This window comes from Chiloscyllium plagiosum, unplaced genomic scaffold, assembly GCF_037043375.1.
Source record: "Chiloscyllium plagiosum isolate Xiang-an unplaced genomic scaffold, Cpla_swu_hap1 HiC_scaffold_49, whole genome shotgun sequence".
Taxonomy (NCBI): Eukaryota; Metazoa; Chordata; class Chondrichthyes; order Orectolobiformes; family Hemiscylliidae; genus Chiloscyllium; species Chiloscyllium plagiosum.
In genome coordinates, this window is record NW_028270187.1 from 14,171,459 (window position 1) to 14,191,359 (window position 19,901).

The 19,901-nt window shown below is 43.6% G+C and overlaps 1 long non-coding RNA gene across 1 annotated transcript; it reads right to left on the minus strand.

The window, feature by feature from the left end:
- Positions 1 to 1,792: 1,792 nt before the first annotated feature.
- On the minus strand, positions 1,793 to 9,346 carry LOC148135615 (uncharacterized). Its single transcript, XR_015755060.1, has 3 exons — positions 8,973 to 9,346; positions 7,544 to 7,650; positions 1,793 to 2,522 (listed from the first exon to the last, which is right to left on the minus strand). It is a non-coding gene; the product is annotated as an uncharacterized LOC148135615 (long non-coding RNA).
- Positions 9,347 to 19,901: the final 10,555 nt, after the last annotated feature.

Genomic DNA, 19,901 nt, shown 5'->3' on the forward strand with positions numbered 1-19,901 from the left:
TGCTATGATCACAATGACTCTATACCAGAGAAAGGCTGCACATGCGCCTGGCTGCACCTTGCCCCCAACAAAGATGGCGGCCGCGCACGTGTCCAGTGAATCGTTGTCCCGAATAAAGATGGCGGCGCTCACTCAGGCCTGCAGCCGCGCTGAGGCCATTCCTCATTTACTGCAAACACGGGACTGGGACGTTCAAATTTGTGTTTTCCGACATACACAATTTGTTTGTAAAACCTCTCCGCTCATGGCAATACAGTTTTTCTCCCGTTTCCCTGTTTATTTCTTTCCTTACCGGATCCTTTCTCTCCATAACTTGCCGAACATTCATTACAGCGACTCTGCGCCGCGTTCGAGGGTGATCACATGGTTTAGTTTAGCTCCGCCCTTCATTCACTTTGATTGGTTGGAGGACCAACCTCCCGCTAGGTCCTCCAGCTCCGCCCACCGTCCTTTCATTGGTCCGGTGCTGACATCAATCACCCGGAGTCCCTTTGTTGGCGAGAACATGCGCAGTGTGTCCTGCTTTAGCTGATATGTTGGGTCATGTGATGGGAGAGTTTACTGAGGGGAAGGATTCCCTTTGTGTGAGCTCTGCAGTAGATTTCCTCTATTCATGGAGGGGATTGCCTTCCTACTCATGACTGTATAGCTGTGATTGATGAATCAATGCCTTCTGAATCAGTACATAAACACCCCATTTTCACTCCTTTACACAACATCTGAGATCTTTAGCACATTGTATCACGCTCTTTTTTGGAAACAAAAAAAAACATGAAATGGAGCCTCCAGGAATCGGAGCAGGAGTAGGCAATTCATCCCCTCCAGCTTGTTCCCCCATTCTATCAGATCATGGCTGGGCCAACCCAGACCTCAACACCTCTTTTATGCTTGATCCGCATAGCCCTCAACTGCTCAATATTTCAAAAATCTATCTGCCCTCTTTTAAAATAATTTGAGATTGAATCATAGATTCCATCCTGTGTGGAAACAAACAGGCCCTTCAGCCCAACAAGCCAGAACAACCCTCCGAAGAGTAACCCAACCATTCCCCTCCCACATTTAACATTCACAAAAGTTTGGGCGAGAAAATTCTAGCCATTCACAGAGAAAAAATTCTTTATTTTTTCTAAAATGAATGTTCCCTTATGTAATGTCCCCTGGTTTGAGACTTCACTGGTGCTAGAAGATCTAGTCAACATCCACCCTGTCAAACTCATCAGAATCTTGTTTCCATAAGATCACCCCTGTTTATCTATTCTTGATAGGTCAACTCTTTCGTCCTCGAAGCAGCTAAGTGAATCTTTTTTGAATGGTCTCCGATGTTGATTTATCCTTTATTAAATATGGGAGCTAACATTGTATACAGTACTCCAAGTGAGGACTCAGCAACAGCCAGTGTGGTTAACCAATCCTCAGTCCATGCCAATGCATTACCCCGATAACATGAGCTCCTAAATTGTGCAATTAACTTTTATGTAGCACCTTATCATTTACATTTTTAAAATCAAAATACAGAACATCATTGGATTGCCCTTTATCAGCCCTGCTTGTTATCTCCTCAATGAACTGTCGTAAATTTGTGAAATATAGTTTCTCTTTCACAAAACCCAGTCTACCATGTTTAATGATAAGCTTTTCTAAATGTCCTGCAATTTCTTTCTTTAAGACTCGACTCTGTAGATTCTTTCGGTAGATTTGCTAAGTATGATTCCCCTCTCTTAAATCCATGCGGACTCTGTCCAATCCTGTCACTGTTCAATAAGAAACTTGACTGTACTCCAATATAGTTAGTAAATGTATCTGTATTTATTTTTAAAAATTGATTACTTATAAATGATGGACCCATGCAATATCAATAAATTAGTGACTCTGAATTTGGGTTATAATGATTTTTTGTTAATTCCTTTTCGTACTGTGTTATGCAGACAGCGCCAAGTGATCACTCTTAATTGTGAGTAACTTTGAAAATAATATATTTTAAAAATGACATCCCAAAATGCTGCCTTATTATTGTGCAAGGAGGATTTTGCATTCAATAGTTTGCAGATAAAATTGAACAGATTTTTGCTGCAATTTGGCCAGACTTCAGGTTACACCAAAGTGGCAACTCTGTTGTCAAATTCTTACTTGACACTGCCCAAGGCAATACTGATGGGACTTCACTTTGCCATTCTTGTTCACTAGCATTATTTCCAGGTTGAATCGTATAATCATTCTAGAGCTTGTAATTTAAGACAACTTCTCTTTTAGGTACATATGTAAATATCATACTGAAAAGTTGCACTGAACGGTACCAAATCTGAAATTAGTCTCTAATCTGATAGTAACATGCTCTGACCCTGCTACATATGTATTGGCATAAGTCTATGCCAGTTATTTTTCTGTAGCCTGTGATTTCTGATGAAGGGCTTATGCCCGAAACATCAACTCTCCTGCTTCTCGGATGCTGCCTGACTTGCTGTGCTTTTCCAGCATGATACTTTTCGACTCTGATGTCCAGCTTCTTTTGTCGTCACTTTCTCCTTTGATAAACAAAAATTATTCTTGGTTTAATCTTCTCAAAAGTGCAATAGGAACCAATACATGAAATTCAGATATCTCACATTTACCTTAACTATGTGAAGGCTAAGGCATTACTAAATTATTGTCAGTAATTGAAACCGTGCTGACAAACTTGTGCAGTATCAGTGCCTCACCTTTCGAGTGTTCCCAGATATCGTGCAGCTGCAGTATTTTGTTTTGCACTCAGCTATATGTTGTTCTCACTTGTTTCTTTGTGAAAGATTACAAAATTAACTTGGATGAATGAACTTATGATTTCTTTAACCAATGTTGGGACAAAAAAAATGTCAGTATTTCAAGTGCTGATAAAGTAAAATAAACTGATAATCAGTAGAAAGGGTTTAAGATGGATATGGAACAAATGCTTGCAAATGGGATTAGATTAATTTTGAATATCTGGTCAGCATGGGCAAGTCGGACTGAAGGGTCTGATTTTGTGTTGTACAACTGTGACTTCATTCTCTCAATTATTCAAGAAGTTAAATACTTTGAGGAGGAAAAGGGGAATTTATGCAGAGAATGCACTTGAAATGATGATTGAGGTATATCAAACTCACATTGTTTCATGACCTTTTCCTCTGGGTTCTTCAATGATCAAACTTGTTTTATTATCTGAATAACTATGTATCATGTGATTTGTTTAGCACAAAATATTTTGTTAGGATCTAGTGAACTATTAAGAAGTGTTCATTTTTAAAATTTAGGCAGCTTGATTATTAAGCAAGAAAAGGTTGGTGTTTTACTCCCACTGAATCATTGCTTTATAAAAGGTAACAAGCTTTTTATCTTTTCTGGGCACTGAATATATGGAAATCAATTCTGAAGGAAAACATCCTCGTCGGTAATGTTCCAACATATGTGGAGTAATTGCTTCTGGTCACTCTTCAGGCTATAGAGCCTGGGAAAGAAATGAGTTGGTCATAGTGAGCAACATCATTTGGATGGATAATGCTCATTGGGGAAACTTGCAGGATCTGTAGAAGAAACACGTGTTTCAGAGTGTATGCAATAAACCTGAACATTGTTATTTTTTTCACAGAGCTTGGGACCCGACTGGAGCAGCAATGAAGCTTGTATTGTTTCTTAAATTTCCGAGCTTACCAAATTATTGTTGGTAAATGCAGGTGACTTTATCAAAGCACATTTCACACTCCCCAGCCAGGAATGTGATCCCAATTCTGTCAGTCCATCGATTCCTATGGATAACAGGTATTTTAAATGTGAGCACTCCATTTAACTATTTGAATTTAATACTTCAGTGGTTAAGTCCTCTTGGATTCTTAATTTCAAATTACTCAATGTGATTTTTTGTCCCCCCTGAATTTGCCAAGCACTGGGCAGTTCTGGAATATTCCAAATTTTTACAATAGATGCATTCAAACTATTGAAGGCAACCTGGCAGATTTGAATACCATTCAGGTAGTCAACAACATAACATAAGTAACTTTATGAATTGCTTACTGTACACCAACGCAAACCAAGTATCAGTGAAACCACAGATTGTCTCTCAAGGATTCCCAAATATAAACAGCATATTCCAGATATGCTCACTATCACCATCTGGGAGCAGTCTCCCAAAGTGCTCCCAGAATTTAGAAAGTGCATAAACTGCCCTCCAAAGCTAAATCTGCTGTCACAGGCTTCACTCTTATTGTATACAATGACATTTATTGTCCAGTTCTTTAAGGTGACAATGATTTTACAAACAATTTATAAAATACTTTAAATCCTGAGGAAATGTGATGTCAGCCCTTTGTAGAAGTGAATGGAAAGTGTGATGTTTGCTTGACCTTTGACTCTATTTATCAGGCCGAACTGAACCTTTAGCAAGATGTGGGGTGTTTCCCACACACTTTGTTTAAAAAAGCAAAGATTATGCTCTGAGATTTAAATGTGCAATGAGGTTTAATAAAAATCCTTCCAAAAATTGAGAGTTTGACTTCAGCTCCTTTAAAGAGACATGCTCTTGGCCTTCAATTTTGTGACATGTGATCATTCTTTGGTAAAGGTGGCTGTGTGTAACACTGCAGGATGTTGTGCTGAAGTGCCTCATTGGGTGGTGAGCTTTATTACTGGTGTAACTCGGCTAATTTTGAGATGGAATAATACTTTGAGTTAAATCTTGTTTTTAAACTGAGGCGTGCTTGTGTAACTCAAGTGTAGATACTATGCTCATGTTTGCAATGAACCTTTCACTTTTGCAGATTAGCATTTTCTAATCTGTTTTGTAAATAAAGTTCACTATAGAAAGCACAGTGCTGGAGAACCGCAGGTCCAGCAGCATCTCTGAGGGGAGTAAAACATTGTAAGTTCAAAGTCTCATGACCTTTTGTCCATTCAGACGAAGAGTCAGTGAACTTGAAATGTAACATTTTTTTCTCTTCACCGATGCCCTCAGAACTGCTGAGTTTCTCCAGCACTTTGTTTCTGGGGTTCAGATCTCCAGCACCTGCAGTTTATTGTTTTGTTATCGATCCTATGATTTGACTTGGGGAGCAAGAGGCAGCAACTGTGATCAACGAGGATAAAACTCCCCAACCATGGAAAACACAGTTCTTTATACTTTGCAAAACACAATTGTAAATAAGAAATGCAATTCAGCTAAGTGCAAGGCGGCATACCACCTGCCTTGTCTCAAACTTGCTACTCATCTTTGAGGACTAATCTGTCAGAATTGTGTTTGCTCGCTTCCTTTGAGATCACAGTCCACAAATGTCCCAGTTCCAATTCCTGGGCCGGGCCCGGTTACCACATTGCATTGGGGTGGGGAGTTTTGTGTCAGTCTGAAGTTTTTGTTAATAACAACATTGCAGGTTGAAGTTGATGGTTTTGACTAATATTGTGTCATCAAACTTGGAGGAAATCCTTCCGAATGTATTGATTAACTGGACTGAGCCTGTTTACATGCAGCCCTGTTAGTAGTGCTGTAATATTCTCAGTTAAGAATCACACAACACCAGGTTATAGTCCATCAGGTTTATTTGGAAGCACACTAGCTTTTGGAGCTCCACTCCTTCGTCAGGTGATTGTGGAGGGCACAATTCTAAGGCACAGAATTTATAGCAAAAATTTAGTGTGATGTAACTGAAATTATCCATTGAAAAATACTTTGATTGTCTGTTGAGTCTTTCATCTGTTCGAATACCATGATAGTTACACTTCTTTCATGTGTAAATCACAAAGCCTTTTTTTAAAAGTTGCATTCCTGACAGTGGCCCACCAAATCACTCATTGTATTAATCACTGTACAGTCTCAACAAAGGAATGAAACTGAATGAACCACATTACATCTACCAATGCACTGGAAATACAACAGCACAATCAGCCCTCTTGGCCCAGCAACCTCCGTCTCACTGTGGGCCAACAACAGCAGCAGAACTGTACTCCAGCTCAATCTGAAATCTCATGGCCTGTGATATCCCCTCACTCAACTATTAACATCAAGCCAGGGGATCAATCCTGGCTCAATGGAGAGTTCCGCAGGGCATGCCAGGAGCAATACCAGGCATACCTAAAAATATAGTGCCAACCTGGTGAAGCTACGGTGCAAGCAACACCAAATACAACTATGTGATCCAACAACCAATGGATCAGATCTGAGTTCTGCCACACCTAGTCAGGAATGGTGATGGGCAATTAAACAACTCACTGCAGGAAGCATCACAGATATCCCCACCCTTACTGATGGAGGGGCCTCACACATTCATTAAACAGACAAGACAACAGCATTTGCAGCAATCTTCTGCGAGCAGTGCCAAGTGGATGAGCCTTCTCTATTTGTCTATGACATCACAGATGTGAATCGAATTGGTTGGCAATAGTACTGATGGCTGTGCTCCAGAACTTACTGCCCACCAAGACAAATACTGCTCCAGCACTGGCACCTACCGACATTGGGAAATGTTTCCCAGTGTTGTTCAACACAAAAACGCAGGGCAAATCCAACCCAGCCAATTTCCCTCCATCAGACCACACTCGCTCAGCAGTGAAGTGATAGAAGTTGTCATCAACAGTGCTGTCAAGCACATGCTCATAATAACCTGCTCAGTGACGCCCAGTTTGGGTGCTTCCAGGGCCAATCAGCTCCTGAGCTTGTTACAGACTTGATTCACAAACTGACAAACAGCTGAATCCCAGAGCTGAGGGTGACAGCCCAGTCCCACTCCAAGACCACTATTTCGACTTCAGTGATCTCACCTGACTTCACCACAGTCTCAGCTCATTTACTGAAACTCTCATTCATTCATTTTATTAACTCTAGATTTCATTATCTAAACTCACTCCTGGCCAGCATCCCACAATCACCCTCCCTATAATCTCCAGAATATTGAAAACTCTACCGCCCAAGTGCTCACTTGTACCAGAACAATAGACAATAGACAATAGGTGCAGGAGTAGGCCATTCAGCCCTTCGAGCCTGCACCACCATTCAATATAATCATGGCTGATCATTCCTAATCAGTATCCTGTTCCTGCCTTATCTCCATAACCCTTGATTCCACTATCTTTGAGAGCTCCTTCGTAAATGAATCCAGAGAGTGGATTTGATGGAACTTGCTGATCCATCAAAAGGCTCCCATTTATAAGCAACAACAATTTACTTTCACACACTTGACTTAATTCCTGGCTGTAATCATTCCTATCTTCCTGCACCACACACCCTTTCACATCTCAATAACTCATTTTAGTTTAGACTCCCAATGATGTGTTTATTTTTGAGTTCAGCTGTGTGACTGTTTCTATAGATTCCAAGGCAACACGGTCTGGAATTCCCACCCTCTAAGATCTGCTTTCTTCCTTTAAGGCATTCCTGAAAAATTGCTTATTTGGCAATGGTTTTGGTCACCGGGCATAATATTCTCCAGCTGTGCCCTTATATCAAAAGTTCTCAATATTATTGTGAAATTAAAAACATGTTGATTTGTACCAATATCTTCTACATTTCACTATCACTGAGTGAATAATCTGTAACGTCTCTTACCCAACCACGTTGTGGAAGCGCCCTCACCATTCAAACTGCAGCTGTACAAGGAAGTCAAACATCACCCTCTCCACAGGCAACACGGCTTTGGCAATGATCACTGGTAGCTGTGGAGGAGAAATACACATGATGTTTCAGGGATTGCAATATGAATTATAGGGAATGAAAATGGTGCAGAATTTGACTGTCAGAAATAGAAGGGAAATTTACTCGTTTATTGGAAAAATGAATTCATGACTGTCAAAGATATTGTGGAAAAAAAATTGATAATGAGCAGCAAATGGTCACGAGCCGGGCATCAGTGGACAAATTATTTACAAAAGGGTCTGTGTATGTAATAGTAAAATACTAAACAGAGCAAAAATACACACAAGAGACTGCGGAAGCTAGATAATGAACAAATGTACATCAAGGAGACCAGAGTTGAATCAGAGCAGTGTTCACTTTTATGATCCCACAGTCAGATGACAAGCACCGAATCTGAGTCTTCAGTCCAACCGTCTATGCCAACCAGATATTCGAATCTGATCTAGTCCCATTTGCCAGCACTTGTCTGACATCGTGCTGAACCCTTCCTATTTAAATGCATTTTAAATATTACTATTTTAGTTGCCCTTTCGGCCCCTTTTGAATTTTCCCTTCTCACCTTAAACCTATATCCTCTAGTTCTGGGCTCCTCCAACCCAAGGTAAACACCTTGTCTATTTACGCTATCCATGCCAGTCAAGGTTTTATAAGCCTCTATAACATCACACTTCAGCCTATGACACTGCAGGGAAAATGGCCCCACCTTGTTATGCCTCTCCCTGCAACTCAAATCCTCCAACTCTGGCAACATCCTTGAAAATCTATTCTCAAAGCTTCCATGTTTCAGTGCCTCCTTCTGATAGGAGGGAGGCCAGAATTGGAAACACTATTCCAAAAGTGGCCCGACCATTGTCTTGTCCAGCTCCTCGACTCAATGCTCTGTTCAATAAAGGGAAGCATATTAAACAACTTCTTCACTATCCTATCGACCTGTGACTCTACTTTCAAGGAACTATGAACCTGCACTCCAAGGTCTCTTTGTTCAGCAAGACTCTCCAAGACCTTACAATTCAGTGTGAGTCCTGCTCTGATTTGCTTTTCTAAAATGCAGCACCTCACATTTATCTAAATTAAACCCTATCTGCCACTCTGCAACCCATTGGCCCATCTGATCAATATCCCATTGTATTCTGAGACAACCTTTATCACTGTCCACAACACCTCCAATTTTGGTGTCATCTGCAAACTTACGAACCGTACCGGCTCTATTCACATCCAAATCATTTAAATGGATGAAGAAACAAATCCAGAAAAAAAAAAACATCCATTTCTCTGGGTTTGAATGTGCTCTGGGTAAATCCTGCCCGATGACTCGCTACCAGGGAAGGCTGCACATACACACCTCTGAACTTTGTCCCCGACAAAGCTGGCGGCCGCGCATGTGTCCAGTGAATCTTTGAGGAGAAAGTGAGGACTGCAGATGCTGGAGATCAGAGCTGAAAATGTGTTGCTGGTAAAGCACAGCAGGTCAGTCAGCATCCAAGGAACAGGAGAAGAGACGTTTCGGGCATAAGCCCTTCTTCAGGAATGAATCAGGAGTGAATCTTTGCCCCGAATAAAGATGGCGGCGATCACACGATGAGGTTATTTTCCAGTTTACTGCAAAAACGGGACTGTAAGTTTCAAATTTGTATTTTCCGATGTGCACCAAATGTTTGTACAACCTCTCAGCCCATGCCAACACCATTTCCGTCCAACTTCCTGTTGTTTATTTATTTCCTTACCAACAGCTCTCCATCCACAGGTCCCGCACATCTGCAACCACCGTGAGGATGATCACGTGGTATAGTCTAGTCCAGTCCCTCATTTACTCTGATTGGTCAGAGGACCAAATGCCCCGCCAGGTCCTCCAGCTCTGCCCCTGCCTTTCCATTGGTCTTACGCTGACATCAACCACCAGGGGTCCATTGTTGCCTGGAGCATGCGCACTGCTTCGTGGCTTTTGTTGCTGTTTTTCAGTTACAAGAGTAGGACACAAAGTTAAAAATCACACAACCACCTGATGCAGAAGCTGCAAAGCGAGTGCTTGCAAATAAACCTGTTGGACTATAACCTGCTGTTCTGTGAATTTTAATTTTGTCCATCCTAATCCAACACCAGCACCTGAAAGTCAAGAGTGCGGGAGGAATGCAAAATATAACAACAAAAGAACTAGAAACAGGAGAAGGCCGTCCTGCCCTTTGAGCTTGCTCTGCCATTCATTAAGATCATGGCTGATCATTTCGTGGACGCACAACCATTTACCAACGTTCTCACCATATCCCTTAATTAATTAGTTATTTCTTTAAAAAAAAGTTACCTTAGCTTTAAAAACGTTTACTGAACTAGCATCAACTACTTCCCTGGGCAATGAATTCCATAGAGGTCAAGAAGTTCCTTCTCAATTCAGTCCTAAATTTGCTGCCTCTAATCTTGAGGTGATGCCCTCTTGTCCTGGCTTCACCTGCCAGTGGAAACATTTCTCTACGTCTATTTTATCCACTTCATTCATTATTTTATATATTTCCCATTCTTCTGATTTCCAATGAATATAATCCCAATCTACTCAGTCTCTGTTAAACCAACCCCCTCAACTCCGGAATCAACCTAGTTAACCTCCTCTGCACCCCCTCGAGTGCCGGTACATCCTTGAGCAAGTAAGGAGACAGAAACTGCATGCAGTACTCCAGGTGTGGCCTCACCAGTACCCAATACAGCTGGAACATCACCTCTGCTTTTAAACACAATCCCTTCAGCAATGAAGGCCAAATTTCCATTTGCTTTCTGAATTGATTGTTGTACCAGGTGACCAATCTTCATGCAGAAGGATACTCAGCTGCCCCTGCATAGCAAATGATGCAACTTTTAAAAACTCAAGTAATAATCTCTTTATTAATGTTACTCCAACCAAACAGTATGACTTTACATTTATGAACATTCTATTCCAAATGCCAGACCATTGCCCACTCACTCAATGTATTTATGTTCCTCTGCAAAGTTTCACAGTCCTCCGCACACTTTGTCCTGCTACTCATCTTAATCTCATATGCAAACTTTGACACCCTACGTGTGGTCGCCAACTCCAAATCATCTGTATCAATTTTAAATAATTGCAGTCCCAACACTGATCCCTGAGGCACACTATTAGTCACTGATTGCCAGCCAGAATAGTACTCATTTATCCCCACACTTTGCTGCCTGTTAGTCCACCAATCTTCTATCCATGCTAATACTCTACTCCTAACGCCATGCACCTTTATATTATGCAACAGCCTCTTGCACAGCACCTTGTTGAAGGCCTTTTGGAAATCCGGGTACACCGCATCCACTGGGTCCCCGTTGTCCACCTTGCTCGAAATGTCTTCATAGAATTCCAAACGATTTGTGAAGTATGACCTGCCCTACATGAACCCATGCTCTGTTTGTCCAATGGGACAATTTTTATTAAGATTCCCTGCTATTGCTTCCTTGATAATAGTACCAAGCATCTTTCCCACTACAGAGAATAAGCTAACTTGTGTATAATTCCCCACCTTTTGTCCACCTCCTTTTGAAAAACGTGGCATCACTTTTGCTGCTTTCCAATCTGCTGGGACTACCACAGAATCCAGTGAATTTTGGGAAATTACTGCCAGTGCATTTGCTATTTCTCCTGGCATCTCCTTTAGTACCCTGGGATGCATTCCCTCATGGTCAGAAGACCTTTCTGTCATTAGCTCAATTACCTCCAACAGTCCAACACTAGCTGTTCCGTAATCATGATAGTTTCCAAATCCTCACCTATCTTTGTCTCTTCATTAATTATTGGCAAGATATTAGTTTCCTCCACTGTGAGATCCCATAAGTAAATGTTCCTTCTCATTTTCCAAAGGACCAACATTTACTTTAGCCACTCTTTTCTCATTCAATATAAAATTTGCCATCTGTCTTTATAGTCTGTGCTAGTTTATTTTTCTCATGTTCTATCTTACGTTTCTTTATAGCTCTTCTGTGGCTTTCTGTTGACATTTAAAGTTTTCCCAGTTCTAGTTTCAGGCTGGTTTTGGGCACTTTGCATGCCTTCTCTTTCAATTTGATCGCTTTCCTTAGATACCCATCACAGAGTTTGCCTTTTCTTACAGTCCTTCCTTTTCACTGGAATATACCATTGCTGAGCACTTTGTAAAATGTCTTTGAAAATCTTCCACTGCTCATCAACTGTCCCACCATAAAATCTTTGTTTCCAGTCTACTTTATCCAAGTTCTCCCACATTCTATTGTAGTTCCCTGTGTTGAAGCACAGGACCCAGGTATTGGATTTTATCTTCACACTCTCCATATGTATTCTAAATTCAACCATACAGTGATCACTTCTTTCAAGAGGATCCCTAACTCTGAGATCATTAATTATTCCTGTCTCATTGCACAGGGCCAGATGCCGGATAGATTGCTCCCTTGTCAGTTCCATTTCATACTGTTCAAGAAAACTATCATGGATGCACTTTAATAAACTCAAGGCTACCCTGACTGAGCTGGTTCAACCAATCGACATGTAGATTAAAATCACCCATGATAATAGCCGTACCATTTTTACAGGCAATAGTTATTTCTTTGTTTATTGCCCATCCCAATGTGATGTTATTATTTGGTGGCCTGCACACTACACCTGTCAGTGTTGTTAGAATTGTTAGAATTTTGAAAGCATCATTCCTGTTTCTCCTAATGTACAGCAATAACAACAACTACTTGCATTGTATGGAACCTTTCACAATGGCAAATCTCCTAAGGTGCTTCATGAATGATCAAAGAGAATTGATTAAAGAGAATGATTTTAAAATACATCTTAAAGGAAGATAGAGAAGGTTAGGGAGGATATTCCACAGACTTCTTCCCTTGACAGCACCATTCGTGGAGTGATGCAGGTGGAGGGGGATGGAAAGGGAACGTGCAAAGGGAAAATGGAGGAGCGCAGGCAGTGAATAAGGTCTTAAGGACAGAGGAAGTTCCAGACTGAGTCTGTCTGTCAGAGAGTATGGCTACCTCATGGAGTTTGAAGCTCTGCAATGAGTCCATGCATGTCATGTTAGTCGAGGAGAGTATAACGGTGGCTGAGTGAACTTTTGATGAGGACAAAGTCTCCTGAGGTAGTGTGGGCTGAGGTTAGAAACAGAAGAGGAGAGGTCACACTGCTTGGAGTTTTTTTTATAGTTCTCCGCAGAGTTCCAGGGAGGTGGAAGAGAGGATTAGCAAAATTATTCTGGATAGGAGTGAAAGTAACAGAGTGGTCATTATGGGGGACTTTAACGTTCCCAAAATTGACTGGAAATGCTATAACTCTAATACGTTGGATGAATCGGTTTTTATCCAATGTGTACAGGAGGGTTTCCTGACACAATATGTTGAAGGGCCGACAAGAGGGGAGGCCACATTGGATCTGGTCCTTGGTAATGAACCAGACTAGGTGTTTGATTTAGTTGTAGGTGAGCACTTTGGAGAGAGTGACCATAATTCAGTTACATTTAGTTTAGCGATGGAAAGGAATAAGTACATGCCACAGGTCAAGAGTTATTGATGGGGCAAGGGCAATTATAATGCTATTAGGAAAGAATTAGATGCACAGAATGGGGTAGCAAAATGCAGGGGATGCAGACAATGGAAGTGTGGAGCTGGTTTAAGGAACAGATATTGCGTGTCCTTGATAGGTATATCCCTGTCAGACAGGAGGAAATGATAAGGTAAAGGAACCTTGGTTTACTGCGGAAACTGCATCTCTTGTTACGAAGAAGAAGGTGGCTTAGGTGTTGATAAGGCAAGATGGTTCAGATGAGGGGATGGAGAATTACAGATCAGCTAAGAAGGATTTAAAGAGAGAGTTAAAAAGAGCAAAGAGAGGACACGAGCAGTCTTTAACAAATAGAATACAGGAGAACCCTAAAGCTTTCTATGGGTATGTGAGGAATAAAAAGATGATTAGGGTAGGAATAGGGCCAATCACAGACAGAATGGGAAGATGAGTGTTGACCCTGTGGAGATCGGAGAGATACTAAATGAACATTTCTCATCGGTTTTCAATCAGGAAAAGGAGAATATTGTAGAGGAGGAGAATGAGGTATGAGATATTAGACTAGAAATGATCAAGGTTCGTTACGAACAGGTGTTATCAATGCTGGAAGGAGTGAAAATAGACAAGTCCCCTGGGCTGGATGGGATTTATCCGAGGATTCTCTGGGAAGCAAGGGAGAAGGTAGCATAGCCTTTGGCTTGGATATTTGAGTTGTCATTGTCTGCAGATTTGGGACCAGAGCACTGGAAGATTGCAAATGTTGTGCCCTTGTTCAAGAAGGGCATTAGATATGACCCAGGTAATTATAGACCAGTGAGCCTTACTTCTGTTGTAGGAAAGGTTTAGGAAAGGATTATAAGAGATAAGATTTATAATCATCTGGCAAACATCAATTTGATTTCAGATAGTCAACTTGGTTTTGTCAAGGGAAGGTCATGTCTCACAAACCTCATTGAGTTTTTTGAGGTCACCAAGTTTGTAGATGAGGGTAGGGCATTTGACGTGGTACACATGGACAAAAGTAAAGCCTTTTCACAAGGTTCCACATGGTAGGCTGTTAGAGAAAATGCAGAGGCATAGAATTGAGGGTGATTTAGCAGTTTGGATTAGAAACTTGCTTTCTGAAAGAAGGCAGCGAGTGGTGGTTGATGGAAAATATTCAGCCTGGAGTCCAGTTACTAGTCACGTGCCACCAGGATCTGTTTTGGGACCACTGCAGGTATAGGTGAATGGATTAGGAAATTTGCAGACGACATTAAAGTCAGTGTAGAAGAATGTTACAGGTTGCAAGGGGATTTGGATAAACTGCAGAACTGGGCTGAGAGGTGGCAAATAGAGTTCAATGCAACTAAATGTGAGGTGATGCACTTTGAGAATAGACAATAGACAATACGTGCAGGAGTAGGCCATTCAGCCCTTCGAGCCTGCACCGCCATTCAATATAATCATGGCTGATCATTCCTAATCAGTATCCTGCCTTATCTCCATAACTCTTGATTCCACTATCTTTGAGAGCTCTATCCAACTCCTTCTTAAATGAATCCAGAGAGTGGGCCTCCACTGCCCTCTGGGGCAGAGCATTCCACACAGCCACCACTCTCTGGGCGAAGAAGTTTCTCCTGAGCTCTGTCCTAAATGGTCTACGCCATATTTTTAAGCTGTGTCCTTTGGTTCGGCACTCACCCATCAGTGGAAATATGTTTCCTACTGCCAGAGTGTCCAATCCTTTCATAATCTTATACGTCTCAATCAGATCCCCTCTCAATCTTCGAAACTCAAGGGTATACAAGCCCAGTCGCTTCAGTCTTTCAGTGTAAGGTAATCCTGCCATTCCAGGAATTGACCTCGTGAACCTACGCTGCACTCCCTCAATAGCCAGAATGTCTTTTCTCAAATTTGGAGACCAGAACTGCACACAGTACTCCAGGTGTGGTCTCACCAGGGCCCTGTACAGCTGCAGAAGCACTTCTTTGCTTCGATACTAAATTCCTCTTGTTATGAAGGCCAGCATGCTATTAGCCTTCTTCACTACCTGCTGTACCTGCATGCTTGCCTTCATTGACTGGTGTACAAGAACACCCAGATCTCTCTGTACTGCCTCTTTAGATAAATTGATTCCATTGAGGTAGTAGTCTGCCTTCCTGTTCTTGCTACCAAAGTGGATAACCATACATTTATCCACATAAAACTGCATCTACCATGCATCTGCCCACTCACCTAACTTGTCCAGGTCACCCTATAATCTCCTAACATCCTCATCACTTTTCACCCTGCCACCCAGCTTTGTATCATCAGCAAATATGCTAATGTTATTGCTGATCCCATCTTCTAGATCATTAACATATATTGTAAAAAGCTGTGGTCCCAGCACGGATCCCTGCGGTACCCCACTGGTCACTGCCTGCCATTCCGAAATGGAGCCGTTTATCACTACCCTTTGTTTCCTATTAGCCAACCAATTTTCAATCCAATCTAGTACTTTGCCCCCAATACCATGCACCCTAATTTTACTCACTAACCTCCTGTGTGGGACTTTATCAAAAGCTTTCTGAAAGTCCAGGTACACTACATCTACTGGATTTCCCTCGTCCAACTTCATAGTTACATCCTCAAAAAATTCAAGAATATTAGTCAAGCATGAGTTCCCCTTCATAAATCCATGCTGACTCTGTCCTATCCTGTTACTACTATCCAGATGTGCAGTAATTTCATCTTTTATAATAGACTCCAGCTCTTTCCCACCACTGAGGTCAGACTAACTGGTCTATAATTACCTGCTTTCTCTCGCCCACCTTTCTTAAAAAGTGGTATAACATTAGCCACCCTCCAATCCTCAGGAACCGACCCCGAATCTATTGAACTCTGGAAAATAATCACCAACGCATCCACGATTTCCCGAGCCACCTTCTTCAGTACCCTGGGATGCAGACAATCAGGCCCCGGTGACTTATCAACCTTCAGACCTAACAGTCTCTCCAACACCAAATCCTGGCAAATATAAATTCCCTTAAGTTCAAGTCCTTCAGCCACTGTTACCTCAGGGAGATTGCTTGTGTCTTCCCAAGTGAACACAGATCTGACGTACCCATTTAATTCCTCTGCCATTTCTTTGTTCCTAGTAATATATTCCCCTGTTTCTGTCTTCAAGGGCCCAATTTTTGTCCTAACCATTTTTTAGAAGAATAACAGGAAGGCTGAATACTGGATCAATGGAAAAATTATTGGCAGTGTGGTGTGCAGAGGGTCCATGTACATAGATCCCTGAAAGTTGCCAACCAGGTTGATAGTGCTGTTAAGAAGGCAAACGGTTTGTTAGGTTTCATTCATGGAGGGATTGAGTTCCGAAGTTGAAATACCATCCGGCAACTATACAAAACGCTGATGCAGCCACACTTGGAATATTGTGTTCAGTTCTGCTGCCCATATTTCCGGAAGGATCTGGAAACATTGGAAAAGGTGCAGAGGAGATTTACCAGAACGTTGCCTGGTCTGGAGAGAAGGTCTTGTGAGGAAAAGCTGAGAGATTTGAAACTCTTCTCATTGGCAAGAATAAGGCTAGAGGGGATTTGATAGAGACATACAAGATGATCAGAGGATTAGAAAGGTAGACAATGGAAGTATTTTTCCTAGGATGATGACGTCAGCGTGGGAGGAATGGGTGTGGAACCCTGCTCATGACTCCACCTCCATTCCCCCACTCCAGTTACAGGCTCCGCCCCCACTCCCAGCTCCACACGCACACCAGATCCCAGCTCCCAGCCCTGCTGAGTTTTCACCATCCCTCCAGACCTTCCCCTCACTGACGACGAACGATCAGTTCTCAGCAAAGGCCTCACCTTCACCCTCCTCCATTCACGCATCAATGAATTTAATAAACGCCCTGACGTCGAACACTTCTTCCGCCGCCTCCACCTCCGAGCTTACTTTCAAAATCAGGACTCCCGCCCACCTTCCGAGGACCCCTTCGCCCACCTCCAACACACTGCATCCACCTGGACACCCCGTGCTGGCCTATTACCTGCCCTCGACCTCTTCATTTCCAACTGCCGACGGGACATTAACCGCCTCAACCTGTCTACCCTCCTCCCCCACTCCAACCTCTCATCCTCTCAACGCGCAGCCCTCTAATCCCTCTGCTCTAATCCCAACCTCACCATCAAGCCAGCGGATAAAGGGGGCGCAGTGGTAGTGTGGCACACTGACCTCTACACCGCTGAAGCCAAACGCCAACTCGAGGACACCTCTTCCTGCTGCCCCCTCGACCATGAACCACCCCCCCCATCACCAAACCATCACCTCCCAGACCATACAGAACCTCATCACCTCAGGAGATCTCCCACCCACAGCTTCCAACCTCATTGTCGGGGAAACCCGCACTGCCCGGTTCTACCTCCTTCCCAAGATCCACAAGCCTGACCACACTGGCCGACCCATTGTCTCAGCATGCTCCTGCCCCACTGAACTCATCTCTACCTACCTCGACACTGTCCTATCCCCCCAGTCCAGGAACTCCCCACATACGTTTGAGACACCCCCCACGCCCTCCACCTCCTCCAATACATCCGTTTCCCCGGCCCCCAATGCCTCATCTTCACCATGGATATCCAATCCCTCTGCACCTCCATCCGCCATGACCAGGGCCTCCAAGCCCTCCGTTTTTATCTCTCCTGACGCCCTTCCACCTTCCACCGACACTCTCATTTGTTTGGCTGAACTGGTCCTCACCCTTAACAATTTCTCCTTCAAATCCTCCCACTTCCTCCAGACCAAAGGGGTAGCTATGGGAACACGTATGGGCCCAGCTATGCCTGTCTCTTTGTTGGCTACGTAGAACAGTCGATCTTCCGTAATTACACCGGCACCACTCTCCACCTCTTCCTCCGCTACATTGATGACTGCATTGGCGCCACCTCGTGCTCCCGCGAGGAGGTTGAGCAATTCATCAACTTCACCAAAACATTCCACCCTGACCTTAAATTTACTTGGACCATCTCTGACACCACCCTCCCCTTCCTGGACCTCTCCATCTCCATTAATGACGACCGACTTGACACTGATATTTTTTACAAACCCATCGACTCCCACAGCTAACTGGATTACACCTCTTCCCACCCTACCTCTTGCAAAAATCCCATCCCGTATTCCCAATTCCTCCGCTTCCGCCATATCTGCTCCCAGGAGGATCAGTTCCACCATAGAACACACCAGATGGCCTCCTTCTTTAGAGACCGCAATTTCCCTTCCCACATGGTTAAAGATGCCCTCCAACACATCTCGTCCACATCCCGCACCTCCGCCCTCAGACCCCACCCCTCCAACCGTACCAAGGACAGAACGCCCCTGGTGCTCACCTTGCACCCTACTAACCTTCGCATAAACCAAATCATCCGCCGACATTTCCGCCACCTCCAAACAGACCCCACCACCAGGGATATATTTCCCTCCCCACCCCATTCTGCCTTCGGCAAAGACCGTTCACTCTGTGACTACCTGGTCAGGTCCACGCCCCCCACAACCCACCCTCCCAATCTGGCACCTTCCCCTGCCACCGCAGGAATTGAAAAACCTGCTCCCACACCTCCTCCCTCACCTCTGTCCAAGGCCCTAAAGGAGCCTTCCATCAAAGTTTTACCTGCACATCCACTAATATCATTTACTGTATCTGTTCCTACCGATGCGGTCTCCTCTACATTGGGGAGACTGGACACCTTCTAGCAGAGCGCTTTAGGGATCATCTCCGGGACACCAACACCAAATCAACCAAACCGCCCTGTGTCCCAACATTTCAACTCTCACTCCCACTCTGCCGAGGACATGGAGGCCCTGGGCCTCCTTCACCGCTGCTCCCTCACCACCAGACGCCTGGAGGAAGAACGCCTCATCTTCCGCCCTGCAACACTTCAACCCCAGGGCATCAATGTGAACTTCAACAGTTTCCTCATTTCCCCTTCCCCCACCTCATCCCAGTTCCAAACGTCCAGCTCAGCACTGTCCCCTGTGACTTGTCCAACCTGCCTATCTTCTTATCCACCTATCCACTCCATTCTCCGACTGCCCCCGACCTATCACCTTCATCCCCTCCCCCACTCACCTATTGTACTCTATGCTACTTTCTCCCCACCGCCACCCTCCTCTAGCTTATCTCTCCTCGCTTCAGGCTCTCTGCCTTTATTTCTGATGAAGGGCTTTTGCCCGAAACGTTGATTTTACTACTCCTCGGATGTGGCCTGAACTGCTGTGCTCTTTCAGCACCACTGATCCAGAATCTGTACCCCATCACATCACTTTGCCCCACAATCGTGGTATCTGGCTGTGCACAAGGAGGAGTGGCACAGTCTGTACTGGGATGCCCTGGGGCCCTGAAACACATGGTAAAGACTAAAATCACCAGAGCATTGAGAGCCCCACCACATTGTGTGCATGTTCTATTGTTTTTACTCTGTTCCTGCCTTCCCTAGTTTTTTCTTAATAAAGTTGTTATTACACACATCTGAACAAGCTGTGAAATAAACTCAGGCCTCTCGATCCAAGATTCGGGATATTTTCACCACATCACAAGGCATCGACTCCAACTTCCCTTGTCCCTTAGCCTGCTGAGTCGCGCCTGAATCAACTCCGCAATTGGGAGGAAGGGGCGGAACAGGAGGACCGAGCAGCGGCCGGTCGTCTAACCAGAATGAGTGAGGAGCGGGGCCAAAGCATTTTTTTTTTCTTCTCTCCTTTAACCCCCACACTACCACCTAAGTGCGG